Below are 17202 nucleotides of genomic sequence, written 5' to 3'. Positions count from 1 at the left end.
AGTGGTTAAGAGTACTGGCTGCTCTTCCAGAGGTACTGAGTTCAATTCCCAGCACCCACATGGTGGCTCACAACCATCTGTAATGAGATCTGATTCATTCTGGACGTGTGTGAAGACAGATCACTCATATATATAAACATAAATAAATAAACATAAAATTTGAAAAACAAAATAAATAACTGAAATTCATTTGCATTCTGATTCAAATAAACCAAAATATACACATTTATAAATGGCACTAGAGAAAGCATATACATTGTTTTAATATTATTAAAGAAGTATTAATTTTTAGTATAATAATAGAATTGATGTTAGAGATAAAGTAATATGTTTACAGATGAAATTATAAAATTCTTGACTTCATATCAATAATCCAGGGAATTGTGGTGGGGACCAAGGGGCAGCACCTACAAGCTATCAAAGCAGAACTCTGATATTCTAAGTTTAGGGTCTCATGCTGAAGCTGGATGTGGAGAAGATGAAAGAGAAGATGTGAGAGAATGTCATTTCTTCCATATAAACATCCTCATCTACATGGCCACACTGTGAGTCCCTCCATTTATCTTAAAGAAACTGAGCAGCATATGAAAGTTGGAAGTCAAATGCAAATGCATGATATGAAAAACCTGGCTATAATTTCACCTATCTTCAAATTATTGGCCCAAAGATTAATCAAATGTACACTAAAATTCTAATTGTTAAAAACAAATCTTTTTAAAAGAACAAGTTGTGGAGCTAAAAAGATATCTTAAATTCGAAAGCACTGGTTACTCTCAGAGGACCAGGGTTGATTCCTAGCACACACGTGGCAGCTTACAACTGTATACAGCTCTAGTCTCAGAGAATCCAAATGATCTCTTCTGGCCTCTACAGGCACTGCATGTATGCAGGCATTCAAGCAAGCAAAACACTCATGCACGTAAAAGCTAAAAAGAGTCCTGTGTTCTATGTGTATAGTGTCTTCAGCAATAAGAGCCCACCCTCAACCACTGAGAGGCAACCAAAGGCTACATCAATAGCCTATATTGTTTTGGGAAGCATTTGGACTACCCTCATCAGTCATTCAGAGGGAAGTGTCTCATGCTTAGTAACAGGGATTTTGGTTAGTTTGTGGTTCTTGTGGAGAGCACTGTTAGCCCAAGTAGCTTAATTTCCTTTAATGTATATATTAATATATATTATGTATATAAGCATAGATGTGCATAATAATACTTGTATGCATTGGATATAATTTTAGTAAATACAAAATAATATGGTTCCTTAAGGCTTTATCAAACAATCTTGGTATTATTTGTCCCTCACCACTCCTCATTCAACAAATTGTGGAAGCCCAACCACAACAGATATCTACCTCCCAACTCCTTCATCTATGGCTCAGGGAACATCTCTGAAGAGGGGGCAGGAAGATCGTAAAACCGAGAATACCAGGAAGTTGGCTGTTAAACAGCCTCTCCTAGGAACAGCTGCATAAGCCAGACTGGCATAATGGCAATATCAATGAACATGTTAATATGGAAAGGGGTAAGGTTTATGGGGTCCTGCCCCCTAGACTAAGAACTACAGATGACTAATGACTGCTGGTAGGAATTAGCCTTTCCCAGGAAGGAGCCCATTTACTGACTGTCCAGTACAGAGTGGTCAGCCCTGAAATTATATGCAACAAACAACTAAGACTGATTAAACAGGTAGAATTTGTAGATATCTGTGCATATATATTTAGATAGATAGATAGATAGATAGATAGATAGATATAGATATATAGATATATACATCATGTATGTAACAACAATAATCAATTTGAGAGTGGGGAGCATGGGAGAGGCATGAGGGAGGTTAGCTGAAAGGGGGGGATAGAAGGAAGAAAGATAGGCAAAGTGATATAATTCTATTTCAATTTAAAATTTTTTTTTTTAGGAGAGATGGCTCAGTTAAAAAGCACTGGCTGCTCCTCCAGGGAACCTAAGTTCAATTCCACCAACCACATGGCAGCTTACAACTATCTGTAACTCCAGTTCCAGGAGATCTGATACCTTCATACAGACACACATGTAGGAAAGTCAGCAATGAACATTATATTTTAAAAGTGAGAGAAATTTTATGGAAAAAAAACTTATTGCAGTTATTTTTACTTTATTCACCATTCAAATTTCTAACTGCTCTGTTATAATACAATTTTAGCAACTTATTTTTGAAGCAGAAATCTATCAAATTCTTTGTCTTAAAAAGAAAAAAATCGGACTGTAGGAACTGACTTCATAGCTAAAATATAAACCTATTTGGGAACTGCCAAAAGATGTCCTCTGGTCACTGCTTGTCCTTATGCCTCTGATATTTGGCCTCCATTGTGTGTTTCATTTTAAGATTTATTTTTATTTTTAATTGTATTGTGTGTGTGCGCGTGTGTGTGTGTGTGTGTGTATAAGTATGTGCACTTATGATGCAGGTGCCCTTGAAGTCCAGAATTTGGATGCCCTGGAGTTAGAGTTACACGGAGTTGGCAACTGCCTGATGTGGGTGCTCGTAACTGAACTTGGGTCCTCTGCAAGAGCAAAGTCATTTCTTCAGTCCCCACACTGTGAATGTTGATGGTACTATAAATTATGTCAAACTCTATTTTCTAGCAATGCTAATTATACTAGGACTATGTCTGGGGTAGATAACTTAAGGGTTGGAGAGATGACTACCAGAGTTCTATCCCTGGGACCCACATGACAGAAAAAGAGAACCCAGTCCTGGAAGTTCTTCTGATCTCCACACATGAGGTGTGTGTGTGCACACGTGTGGTACACATACACACACACAAACAGTAATTAATTAACTTAAAAAGAAAAAAAAACAGTAAAGATCGATAAGCTAAGAGATGGAAAGAAAAGAAACAAAGGCAGAGAGAAAGGGACAGAGAATGACCAACCATGGAAAGCTGTGCCTTGTAAACACAAGCCATAATTATTTTAAAACGTAAGGATTAGGACACTAAGGTACTTTTTTCAAATCTTAAAGTCTTAAATTCCATGACTCAACCATCTTCAAAGGTCATTTTATCTCTAAAGTTCTTTAGTTCTTCTTTTCCCAGGGTTCATCTCCATCTTACTCTCCTGAAGATTAGCAATAGCCTACAAAAACTGCTAAATGTGGGGAGGTGAGATTTGGCTCCATGGGTAAGGATGCTTACTGACCAGTCTGATGATGACCTGAGTTCCATCAGGATCTACCCCTAGGACCCACATGAAGGAAGAAGAGAATCCACTCTTGCAACTTGTCTTTGACTTCCACACATGAGCTGCGTTACACATGTACCCACACACCCAGCAAAGAAATAAATGTTAAAAAACAAACAAACAAAAAAAAACAAAAAACAAAACAAAACAAAAAAAAACAACCAAAAACCAACTACTTTTAATGCTGAACACCAAATGCTTTTAAAAAGCACATGAGCCAGGACTAACTCCAACCTCAGAGCTGGGAGGGATCAGCTACACCACCCACTTCCAGTCTGGAGTCTGGATGCCACACTGCTTAACTAACTTAAACAGTCTGTATTGATTAAACACATGGAGAAATCTGGTGTACTTAATGGTGATAACTCCTGTGTTTCTCTTTCCCATATAAAAATAGTTGGGCAATAGTTGTTTCAAAATGTGACCCCCCCACACAAATAAAAACAAAACAAAAACCTGAGGTATACTTTCAAGAAGTATACAAGTCTTTCAACACAAGTTTAGTATCCCTGATCTGAAGAGGCCTGGACATAATAGCAAAAGTGGACAATTCTATACCATGGAACTTTTATTTCATATACAGGATTACTTAAAATAACTATGCTAAAGGGCTAGTGAGATGGCTTAGTGGGTAACATTTGCCACACAAGCCTGGTAATCTGAATTTGATCCATAGAACCCATATTAAGGGAGAAGTAGAGAAGCAACTTTACAAAGATGTCCTCTGACCTACACACACACACACACACACACACACACACACACACACACACACACTCTACATTTTAAAAATACTGTATAAAGTTATCTTCAACTGGGGATCTAACTCCAGCTGTTTCTTAGAAGTGAGGTATTAAACATATTTGTAAAAACATGTAACAATGTGCCTTTTTATTCCTATTAGGAGGCAGCAAGCACCTGGGCCTGCCTTGATTGGGCTACATGCACACCCCTCTTCTAATAATAATGCACTTGTTAGGCTGAGACCCTCACCTGCATGTACTATGTATACACCCACTCCAAACAATAGAGTAAGTCCCTCCTCCTCCTCTTAACAGCTACATACCCTTCAAAAGACCAGTACAAAAGGAGAAAGACTAGTCCAGCCTAGGCTCCTCAGGGGTACATGCACAGTAAAGTAAAACTGGATTCCTGGTGGATTAAAGGTGGAGGTGTGCACCTTTAGCCCCACCACTCCACAGGCAGAGGAAGGCAGAGCTCTGTGAGTTCTAGGCCAGTCTGGTCTACAGAGCAAGTTCCAGAACAGCCAAGAATACACAAAGAAACCTTGTCTTGAAAAAAACAAAACAAAACAAAAATAAACCAAAGCAAAACTAAAAACTAGATTCCGAAAGTCAATTTTTAGTGATAAGCCCCAGATTTACCATCATATGCCTATGCATAATGGGACATGCATTATGGGAAAGAAGATGTACAATAAATAAATTATTATATAAACCTGTCAATCAAAATAGACAACTACCCAAAGTATGCCCTTAGTATCAGTCCCTCCCTCCTCTAGACTCCATTTTTTGAAAGCTTCAGGTGACCAGCTGGGACTCTTTGTTTATGTGCCCTGCTGTCACTCTTGACAGTGTATCTGACTTGCTCTCTGTGTGGGTACTTTAAGGTCCGGAAGAGCATCTCCCTCAGGAGGGAGGTTGGCACTAAGTCCAAGGACTAAAGTTCCTTCTTTGATGATCTTTTCTCCTTTTCATTAAAATGTGCCAAAACTAGATTCAAAGTCCCAAAGCCCCACACCCTGACACAACAGGAAGACTGTGGCAAATGCTCCTTTCTAATCTGGACAGAAGACTCTGGTCATTTCAGGACACAGAGATATGTTAGTTTCCTTGCTTCTCAGATTCTCCGTTAGGAGACTCTGTGCTCTGATTTCTGCCCCGTTCCCCGTTCGTCTAACAGAAATCTGTAGCTTAGTTCAGTTAGACAAACTTGGGTGAGCTCCTGTAAGAACAACTCGGGCAAGTCTCAAATAGGAGGGGAAGAAAATACCACAGTCCTCAGCACAGCTGGTGCTGTGAACATGTGAGTACAACCTCAGGAAAACTATGAAGCATAATGACACGAGGGATGCCATCATGAAAATGGAGAGCAGAGCCATAAGGAGCCCATGTCAGGCATACACAGATGACCACAGCCTCAGTCTCATCGGAACCCAGGAGGCACTGTATCCCTCTGTGTCACATCTTCTAATTTTTATATTGCAGGACATTTTAACTGGATCTCTCTTCCTTATACTAGCAGAAATTCAAAAATTTCAGACCTTCCTGGTATATAATTCTATAAATGGCACTATAAAGGTTAGACTGTCTTCAAGTTTGAAAAAAAATACAGCTCCAAAAACAAATAATTTGGATTTTTCTATTTAAGAGGGAAATTTCTCTACCCCCACCCCTCCTTTTTTTAAAGTAAGTAAGTTTATGCGCATGTACTATGCATGTGCAGGTGTCTCTGTTGGCCAAAGGAGGGTGCTGAATCCTCTGGTCCTGGAATTACAGGCATTTGAGAGCCACCCAGGTCTTTTAAAAGAACAGAAGTCTTTTCCCTGAGCCACTCTTTGCAGCCCTCACTCTCCTTTTTGATTATCAACAGTCATACACTGAGCATAGGGAGAGGAAGGGGAAACAAGAGTGAAAGTCACAAGATGGAATCCTTCAATGTGACTTTTCATCCTCCCAACGATAAGAATCGCGTTAGCTCAGGATGGCTCCAATCATTCTAGAATCTTTCCATCAGCTTGCTTCCTCAACTGTGGTGAGATGACCCTACTGAGAAGACTACAAACTCCTTCATCTGAAACCACACTGCCACTCTCCTCAAATCAATCCCAGATCTTGCTTTCTTTTATTATTCCACTAAAAGAATTCATAGCCTCATCACTTTCCCTTAAATTATTCAACTAGAACACTGCCTTCTTGAATTAGGAAATCTTAGAAATCAATTATTTATAAAGAAACACTCACTAGACCAAAGGACAGTACTTCATTTTTTAAGGAAAAATGGCTTCATTGTGGAAGTACTTAAAGATATTAAATTTAAAACAATATTTGTATCTTTATTTTGTTTATAAAAGCCTCAGGATGTAAAAAGTTTCTTTATTCTATTCCTAGGAGGTTTCTTCCCTGAGGTCACAAGATCAAGTCAAATGAGATAGATGGACTACTTTTAAGGTGAACAACAAAATGACCACCTGATGCTCCTTGGAAGCTAATATGAGAAACAAGGTTGCAATGTTTAGCTCAAACTCAGGGCCTGTGCTGCAAAGTATTTCTCTATTTATATAACCACAAAACAGATTAAATCTCTTTGTTTTACAAATAAAAATCAAAACAAGGAGTTAGCTGAAAATATTTTTCTTATTTTTTTTAAGGCAGGGTCTTACTATCTAGTCCTAGGTGGCCAGGAACTTGCTACACAGACCAGGTACCTACCTCTGCCTCCTGAGTGCTGGGATTAAAGGTGTATGCCACTATTCCAGGCTTAAAAATACTTGAAATCTAAAACAATCTCTCAAAATGATTGAAGAAATTTAAGTGTAGAAAAAGTAAATCCATGTGTAGCACCGGGTGGAGCAACCCCATTGGATTTTTGGGATCAGCTCTAGATGAAGAGCTGCTCTGGCTACATGTAAGTGAACTTAAGGAAGAGATCAAACTCAGTGTGATATGAACAAAGGTGAAGACCCAGGATCCAGGAAAGCAAAGTTCCTGTTTGTAATCTAAACACGTTTATCAGAAGTAAGAAGATAATGCCTCATATAGACAAGAAAACAGAACAGCTAAAAGCCAATATGCAACTGGCATAAGTGCTGGGATTACCAAATAAGAGCATTAAAACATATGTCTTATTCAAAAACCAAGAGACAGAAGACATTTTTAAAGGCTCAAATCAAACACATAGGGATTAAAAAAGTACAAAAGGTTGTAAATTTTCCTGTGGATACTGCTTTATCTATAATCCACATAAATATTTACATCATCATTCAGCTTTACTTCCAATTCTGATTATTTTTTTTCTTTTTTGACCTACCAGTTTCTTTAAAAGTTCCAAACAGTGTTCTTTTAGCTAATATTTTGCTCAATTTTAATCTATACTGCATTAACAAAATATAATCGGCAGTCTGCTTAACACCATCCACTCAGTGGTATTGCTTAGACTTACTATGGATTTAGCATGTATTAAATATTTTTAATTTTTTTAAAGTGTGTCCTCATCTATTAAGACTCTGCCTGCCTATCAAATGAAGCTTGGTGGTTATTCAAATTTTTAGTATATCTTCTCAAAAAATGTTTGCCCATATGACTGTTACTCAAAAACAGAATTCTCACTATGTGGAACTACCAAACTATTCCTACAACTATACTCACATACTTTTTCCTGCATATACATATGGAGATATAGATTCTCCATATATCTCCCTTTGTCTCCTCCCCTTCACTTTTGATTGGCAACTTAGTCAGACATGGTAGTACTTAAAAGACAGAAGCAGGAATATGGCAGACCTGAGCTACATATCAAGTGCCAGGCCAGCCAGAGTTATGTTATAATCCAAAAAGACCAAGAAGAAAGAAAGAAAGAAAGAAAGAAAGAAAGAAAGGAAGGAAGGAAGGAAGGAAGGAAGGAAGGAAGGAAGGAAGGAAGGAAGAAGGTCTTGCTTTGTTGCCAAGGGTAGCTTAGGCTACTAGGCTCAAGCAGTCAATCCTCCTGTCTCAGTCTCCTGAGCATCTGAAATTAGTCATGTGCCACCTTAATTACTCATTTAAATTTTTCCTAATTATTTTTAACACTAATAATGACTTTGCCTTCAAGTAAATTTTCTCTACCACTAATGTTTCACCAACTTCTTTTAGAATAGGTTTTCCCACACCTTTACTTCCAATTTCTCTGATTCCTTATGTCTTCCTTATGCATAGATATGACTCTCACAAACTGCACAGAGATAGAGTATTTTCTACTTGGTCTAACAATATTCCAGTTATTTAATGATATTTAGAAAAAAACAAGACAAAACAAAACAAAACACTGAGCCAGGTATGGTGGTGCATGCCTTTAATCCCAGCACTCAGGAGGCAGAGGTAGGCATTTCTCTCTGAGTTCAAGGCCATTCTGGTCTACATAGTGAGTTCCAGGATAGCCAGAGCTAGATAGTGAGACTGTCACAAAACAAAGAAAATTAAAAACAGGGCTGGAAACCACAGTAGAGCACTGGCAGTTCTCCCAGAGGTCCTGAGTTCAATTCCCAGCACCCGTGGCAGCTCACAACTACCTATAACTCCAGTTCCAGGAGATCTGGCACCTTTAAACAGACACCAATGCACATACAATAGAAAGACAGACAGATAGACAGTGAATTCCAAGTACCATATACAGAAGTTGTAAAGCTTCTTTGATCTAGCCTTAGCAGTCACAACAAATGACAGCCTATTCATTAAGTGACTCACTAATGCCAGCCCACATTCAACACAAGTAGAGAAACAGCCTCTACCTCTGAATAGCAAGAAGGAAGAAACTGCTGCTGGCCACTTTGGTGTCAAGCAACTACCACAGACCACCCTCTGGGCCCAACAACTCCCTCCGACATGCAAAATCCACTCACCCTCTCCTAAGACCTTCAAAATTCTCATCTCATTATGGCACCAGCTTGACGTTCAGTATCTCCATATCTAAATCTGGTCCAGCTTGGTTGGAGCTCCTCAGATGCAGTTCCTCAGGTACAGTACTGGAGTCTTATTCCTCTTGATCTGAATTAAAGAGACAGATTATCTGCTCCCACACACTCAACACACAAACACAGGACATACTGAGACTGACTCAGGGTCACCACAATAGACATCCTCATTCAGAGTGTGAGGCAGTCTGGGAAAGAGCAGGAATGAGGCCATCAATTCTGAAATTTAGTCAGACACAAGTCACCAGTTTCTGAATGACAACAAAGTCCCACTCCCTGTAACTATTCTCTACACTTCCTGGCTCTAACCCTTGGCTACACTATTTCAGAACAGATGGTTAGTGTACAATTTCTTAAAAGCCTTGTATATTTTCCAAGGAATCTTATGGTAGACAGATACACACACACACACACACACACACACACACACACACACACACACACACACACACATAGATCAATTCAAGATCTTTGTGGAGCTAATGTTAAAAAAATAACCTCAAGATCTACAAATGTCCCTTGTCTAAGGACAGGTTTAAGAGCTACTCTGAAGACCTTTAGACTTGTTTTTATGTAACTGAAAGATTTTATGTGGTGTTGCCTTAAATCTTTAGAAAGTTCTAACAAATGAATTTGCTTGAGGTCACGTTTTACTCACAGAACCTTCTATTTTATCTTTGCTTTGAAGCCATGTTTTTAAGTCATTGGTCATCTGAAACTAATAGGGATGAGAAGGTTTTATTTTCCAACATACTCAACCTTGAATTAGAGAAGTATTTCTTCTTGTATGAAATGTTGCTCATGCCTGTAATCCTAGCATTTGGGAGGCTGAGGCAGGAAGACTGCTACAAGTTTAAGGCAAGGCTGGAATGCAGAGCTTCTCTCAAGAAACAATAAATAGTTGGGTGTGGTGGCATACACCAGCAATCCCAGCACTGGAAGGCAAAGGCAGGAGGAACAAGAGTTCAAGGCAAACATGGACTCCATAAAACCCTGTCTCAAAATAAACAAATAAACAAGCAAAAAATATTTCCTTTTACTAGCTTATTTTTTGCCTCATCTCTATTTTTTTTGCACTTTATAAGCAACTAACAGAAGCTAAATAGCACTTTTAAACATTCTGCCTACAAATTTATTAATTTAATTTTTTACTTTTATGAGGAGGGAGAGAAAGGAAAAGAGGGAGAGAGGAAAAGAGAGAGGAACAGGGAAAGGAGAGGAAGAAGGAGAGGGAGGGAAAGAGAGATATGGGGATTGGTGGGGAGCAGTCAGGGGGTAACTTTTGGGAGTCAATTTTCTCCTTCCATCATTTTGGGGGAACATTTCTCTTCCTGTTTCTGCCATGATTATCCTGCCAAAATCATTATCCTGTAGACCAGCTGACCCAGAATCTTCCAGGTGATTCTCCTGTCTTGGTTCTCATCTTACCACAGGGAGAGCTGGGATGGGTGCACACTCAGCTTTTCCCCATGAGTTTTATAGTTCATCATCTTCTACCCTCTGAGCCACCTCACTGGCCTTCAATTTTGTTATATTTTTTAACTTCCATGTTATTTACTACAGATGATAGTGCCGATAACCAAATAAACCATCTATCAGTGATAAGATAAAGGTTCCTTTTTTGCTTAGCCTTCAGCAACACCTTTCTTACTGTGTTTCAAGCCTTCTGTCAGTCTTCTTGAAGGTCCCTTCATCTTCAACTTAACACTAACCCCCAGTCAGCAGATTATAGACTGTGATAGCACACATAGTTCTGTTTCAGTTATTTATTATAAACAATCTACTTAGTAGCATAAAACTACAATCATTTTACTATGTTCACACAGCTAACGTTCAGTATTCGGAGAAGATATAACAAAGATAATTGATGTCTACTTTGTGACCTCTGAGGCCAGGTGAGGTAGTGCCAAAGTTGAAGATGTTTAGACTGAGGCTATATATATGCCTGGACCCTAGGTTTTTTACATATGATGTCTACAATAACTAGAATGTCCAGCTGTCCAAAATGTTTCCTTCAGTTACATGGCTGAACTTCTCCCTCTGGCTTGGGTTTCTCATAGCATGTTAACTTGGTTTCGAGGATGTGCTCCATAAACCATTTCAAAAATGTTTAATGCACTCTAGATGGAGGAAGCTGCAAATTTTTTCATGATTTAATCTCTAAACCCCCAACTATCATTTCTCCTACATTTTATTGATCAAAGTGACAAAAGCTAACTCAGATTCAAAAGGAACTGAACAATAACCTCTATTTCTAGACAGGGGATGGTAAACTAATGCCAGCCCTCCTGGAAACATACTACCACAATGTGTATTTTAACTGCTATTTACATTATATTTATATTACATTATATTTACATTACATTCATATAATTACTGATACAGACATCTGTAACTCTAGTCCCAGGAAATCCAATGTCCTCTTCTAGCCTCTGTACTGAAAGCCTGTGATACAGATATATACATGTAAACAAAATACCCATACCAAAATGATAATAATAATAATAATAAAGGTTTAAAAAAGTACCAAAAAGCAGCACCCTAGAAACCATCTTCACAGCTCTCCTAATCATTAACCCCTTTCCTTGTCCTCAAAGATTGCTCATGACTTCTCATCCTGTTAGTGTTTTCATCGTCATACAAATAAAATCATAGTGTCATTAACTTGTGTCTGGCTTCTTTTCCATGTTTTCTTAACTCAACTATGATCTTATGCTTCAAAGCAGCAACTTATTCATTTCTATGGCCTAACAGTAGTACACTGTATAGATGTATTATAGCTGATCTATTCTACTGTCTAGTGAATTTTAAAGGTCCATTAAGGACAAAAGAACAACATGGAGCATCTCTGTGACCAAGACGAAGGCTATTCCATCTCTATAAAAAGCTCAGCATTTACTTCAGCCTGAAGCCATTGGAGTGCCACTGTTTCAAGATTATGTGGTCAATTCAGAGCTTTGGGTTTCCTGGACACAAGAGAGGAAAAGAAGGATACTATACCACACCTACACACAAGGACAAACCAAGGTCCAAAAGTACACAAACTTCCATGATATCTCTGCCTCTAGGCAGATATTTTCCCTAAGCCATCTTTTTCCTTTTTAGACAGGGTCTCATTGTGTGGTTTTGGCTGTCCTTAACTCCCCAGGCTTGCCTTGAACTCAGAGATCCACTGGCTGAGATTAAAGCTGGGTACCATCACACCTGTCCAGACCATCTTTTTAATGACACAGATAATTTTTGAGGAACAAAGTTTTAAATACGAATGTAGAAAGTCTCTTTCTATGAGACTATTAAAACTGAAGTCCCATGATAGCCCAAAGCTTTAGGGTTTTTTTTGTTTGTTTGTTTATTACTTTTATTTTTTTACAGTCTAGTTACTCCCTCCCAGTCTATCCTCCCATGGTTCCTCAACCCATTCCTCCTCCCCCTTGTCTCCAAGAGGATGTCTCCCCAACCCTACCCCTTCCGCCAGGCCTCCCCACTCCCTGGGGCCCCAAGTCTGTCAAGGGTTAGGCACATCTTGTACTGAGTCTTCTATGCAAGATGGACTGGGACCAGGCAGTCCCCTGCTGTATATGTGTTGGGGGCCTCAGCCCAGCTAGTGTATGCTGCCTGGTTGGAGGCTCAATGTCTGAGAGATCTCTGGGTTGGGTTAATAGAGACTGCTAGTCTTCCTATGGGGTCATGCTCCTCCTCAGCTTCTTCCAGCCTTTCCCTAATTCAAGCACAGGGGTCCCCATTGGTTGGGTGTAGTCTCAGTCAGCTGCTTGTTAGGCCTCTCAAAGGACAGCCATGAGTAGTTTTCAGTCCCTTTTCTCCTCCAGTGTTGGGCATGCATAGACCCCAACCTTTGTATACTATAGGCAAGTATTACTCCACTTACATCCACCCCCAGCTCACTCACTTCCATCTTTCTCTAAGATTTTTTCTTTGTCTTTTTCTCAGTTCATCTATGAGATTTAAAATAACGTTTATTATATTTATCTGGCATCTGCCTAGAAATCTTAACTATTCACCCTTTTATCAAATGTTAAGTAAGTATTTAATGGGGGAGGGGAACCAAAAAAAGGAAATTTGACTATGAACAACTTTTTTCTGCCTTTTATCTAAGATGGGATAGAGAATCCAGAGATCTAAGTTTTTTTTTTTTTTTAAACTCAGATTCTAACTGAGTATATATAATGCTTGACCATCCTGCCATAACAGCTTTGTTCCCTAGTAACTAAATGGAAGGTGTACACAGGTCAAAGTAGTTCTAACAACTAATAGCTAAGAAGGCAGAATTACTTAGGCAGATTTTTTTTTAAAGATTTATTTATTTTATGTATATGAGTACACCGTAGCTGTCTTCAGACACACCAGAAGAAGGCATCGGATTCCGTTACAGACGGTTGTGAGCCACCATGTGGTTGCTGGGAATTGAACTCAGGACCTCTGGGAGAGCAGTCAGTGCTCTTAACTGCTGAGCCATCTCTCTAGCCCGCTTAGGCAGATTTTACAATGAGAGTTGAAGGAACTGCAAACCAAAGTATTAAAATACACCTAATAGTCTCTTATGTCCCTTAACTTATTTTTCAGTAAACTTTTGACCTTCTACCAAGTAATGTATAAGTCTAAATGCATAATAATAATTAAAAAAAAAAAAAAAACCCTTAACTCAAGGACTTTCCATCAGTGCTGAATATTCCTCAGAAAAAGAAAAAAGAAAGAGTTTAGAATAGCTCAGTGGTCCAGGCTTGCCTAGTACATGAGTTCCTTGCAGAAACAAAGAGGAAAAAAATGGGAAGTGAAATTAACACATGGGGAGGCAGCAAGATGGCTCCGCAGTGAAAAAGGCTTGACACAAACCTAACAGCTACAGTTCAGTTCCCAGAATCTACAATGGAAAGGAAGTAACTCTCAAAAAGTTGTCCCCTGACCTCCAAAGGCAGGCAGTGGTACACATAAGCCATGTTATACAATAATGAACAACTTTTTTAAAATTCTGGAAAAATATAAACAAAAATACCTGTTAATGTTCATTTCAAAAAACTAAGTACGGCTGGGCAGTGGTGTCGCACGCCTTTAATCCCAGCACTTGGGAGGCAGAGGCAGGTAGATTTCTGAGTTCGAGGCCAGCCTGGTCTACAGAGTGAGTTCCAGGACAGCCAGAGCTATACAGAGAAATCCTGTCTCGAAAAAACAAAACAAAACCAAACAACAACAACAAAAAACCTAAGTACTATAAATTGTTGATACGTGCTGTATGTGTGCATTAAATAATAGAAGGACATAAATATAAATTAAGAACAAAATAAAATTATCAGGTAAGATAGGTATAAACACTGTATGCTTTAAAGTTTAAAAATATATAATACACAGCCAGGCACAGTGGTACATGCCTTTAATTCCAGCACTCAAGAGACAAAGGTTTAAGGCTAGTCTAGTCAAGTTCCAGGATAGCCAGAACTACATAGAAAAATGCAGCCTTAAAACATGCACACACACACACACACACACACACACACACACACACACACACACACACACAAACACACCACACCACACCACAAAAAGAGTCAAGAAGTCGGGACTGGCCAGGCGGTGGTGGCTCACACCTTTAATCTCAGCACTTGGGAGGCAGAGGCAGGCGGATTTCTGAGTTCGAGGCCAGCCTGGTCTACAGAGTGAGTTCCAGGACAGCCAGGGCTATACAGAGAAACCCTGTTTCGAAACCACCCCCCACCCCCAAAAAAAAGAAGTCAGGACTGGGAGACAGGATAGTTAGAAAAATGTTTGTCGTTTACTTATGGTAATCATACTCTAGGCAGTTATGAATATGATATGCTAATTCTACTCTATTAGAAGCTGTACACACTATATAATATTCAGCTTCATACTGTCCCCACTCTCCCATCCCAGCATCTGCTAAATCAGATACTTAATGAAATGCAAGGTCTACACAAACATGGTCCTGATATTATGCCCATCAGATCTTAGTGAGGCCATTTATGATTCTTTTTTTGTTTGTTTGTTTAAAGATTTATTTATTGATTATGTGAGAAGACTGTTGCTGTCTTCAGACACACCAGAAGAGGGCATCAGATCCCAATGCAGATGGTTGTGAGCCACGATGTGGCTGCTGGGATTTGAACTCAGAACCTCTGGAAGAGCAGTCAGTGCTCTTAACTGCTGAGCCATCTCTCCAGCCCCCTCATGATTCTTTCAAGCTATAATTTCTTCACGTTTTCTTAGAATCTGTGAGCTTCCCCATCATCCTTAAAATATGCTCTCATCTCTTCTGTAACCTTCTCACATATTTCCCTTCTCTTTGAATAAGTAAATTAAGGAAAGTCTATTTTGGTTTGCTTTGTAACCAAAGAATCTATCTGATAATGGCTGGACCACTGTAATTAATTGTTAAACAGTCATTTGTTGAGCAAAAGTGAATGAATGCACTGAAAGCCAGTTAAATTACACACTGAGAGAAAGGAAAGGAATACAGAAGCAAGAAGCAGGAATATATTAAAACAGAAGGAAGCTGGCTACACATGCAACAGAAATCCCTGTACCAGTATAATCACCACCATTTTGGGCAGCTTTCTCCTTTGTACTCATCATTCCAATTGTTATAGCCAAAGGCTATAACATCCAATTTCAAATCTACAGAATACATGAGCATATCCTATTTACTCCACATTCAAGACAGACAGAATCCAACTACTCCCCCATCTTCCCTGCAAAGTGTCCTCTGGTCCAAAGTGTCACTGACCTTTTACCTGGTTAAGCTCTTCCATGATCTCCTTACTACCACTCTTGACCCTCTTAGTCAATTCTCAACCCTGCAGTCCATGTAATCTCAAAACTTAAGGTTGGTTTAAAGTCTTCCAGAAATTCCCATCTAATTTACACAAAATTCAGCGTTTAAAATCCTTATGAGACCTCACATGGTATCTGGCTCCTTCCTACCTGCTGGCCTCATCTCGACAACTCACCCTCTCACCTACTCTACTCCAAGCACACCTGCCTCCTTGCTACTCCTTACAATCAATGCCTGACAAGTGCCATGACACTCCCCTGAGAACCTTTTGCTTGTTATATTCTCTGCCAAATCATCTTCACTCTCATAAAAAGCAGCTCATTTCAGAGTTCTGCCATTCTGCCATCTTTCCTCCCAGTTGCTTCCACCCATCAAATGCATCTCAGTTTCTAGTCATCCTAAATTCCACTAAGAACCCAAGTCTATCAGATGACAAAGCTGGGTGGAGCCATCTAGGAATGCCTTTCTTTGCCCTTTATCCTTCCTGGTTGGTACACAGAAGAAATACTGCCTTGAGTGCCAACAGTAATGATGGACCACGGAAGCCTCTAAGTATGGAAACTTACTTAACATGAGCTACGGTTAAGAATCTCAGTCATCTTGGAGCCACTATAGCAGTCTCATCACCACTATCACTTTGGCTTTCTTTATAAATGTCATATATAGAGTCTAAGGGTTACAACTGAGGATCATTAAATCATGCATATATTGTACTTAAAACATAATAAATGCCACAAATGCTATAAAGTATGTGAAAAATTATTATTTGTATTTGAAATAAAGATAACTTTATATGAATAATGAAGCATATTTTATGGAAAATTCATATACAAAGAAATATTATTGTGGTTACTGTTATGCACAGGTGAATTTAATTCTAAGCAGGTTTTTCTTAGTGAATATTGCTTAGTGTTTTGTCAATAGGGAAGTAGAAACTGAATACACAGGAGTTTCTGTCATATTGGATTATTTCAAGGTTGGTGGTCCATGAAGACTTTAGCCTTGACTTCCTAGATCTCATTTTCAATGGCATTCTCTTCTACTGTAGGTCAGCTAACTACTACCAAGGTTATACTTAGATCTTATCATCACTTGAAATGTCTCCATCTCCAAAATGGCATTAAGCATCTGGCTTTCTGACTTCTCCTTTCAGCTTACTTGTTTAATCAATCACCTATGCTATGACCTTACTGGCTGAAGCTCAATCTTTACCTTCAGACTTTTGGCTTTGGCCTTATGCTTTTTAGTTCAAGTCCTAGCATCCACATGATGGCTCACAACCATCTGTAACTCTACTTCTACAGTATCCAACGCCCTCTAGGATACTCCACTAGGCACCAGGCATGCAGGTGGTACATGGCTGTATCTATAGGCAAACATGTAAACTCATAATAAAATTTAAAAATTTAAAAGTTAGTATAATCACCAGGCGGTGGTGGCACACGCCTTTAATCCCAGTACTTGGGAGGCAGAGGCAGGCGGATTTCTGAGTT

General features: G+C 39.1%; 1 protein-coding gene across 6 annotated transcripts in view; it reads right to left on the bottom strand.

The window, feature by feature from the left end:
• Positions 1-17202, bottom strand: part of Ahcyl2 (adenosylhomocysteinase like 2) — a 153605-nt gene that overhangs the window by 110055 nt on the left and 26348 nt on the right. Inside the window, exon 1 of one of the 6 annotated variants that reach the window (XM_031381392.1) lies at positions 8836-8963. The exons of 4 other annotated variants lie outside the window; for them this stretch is intronic. The gene's annotated coding sequence lies outside the window, so the exon portion shown is untranslated. Of the gene's footprint in view, positions 1-8835; positions 8964-17202 lie in introns of those variants that run through there. One more of the 6 variants, XM_031381387.1, reaches the window with a different exon arrangement.

Source organism: Mastomys coucha, unplaced genomic scaffold (genome assembly GCF_008632895.1).
Source record: "Mastomys coucha isolate ucsf_1 unplaced genomic scaffold, UCSF_Mcou_1 pScaffold20, whole genome shotgun sequence".
Lineage (NCBI taxonomy): Eukaryota > Metazoa > Chordata > Mammalia > Rodentia > Muridae > Mastomys > Mastomys coucha.
The sequence above is the reverse complement of the archived record's forward strand: the minus strand, read 5'-3'. Positions and strand labels throughout refer to the sequence as shown.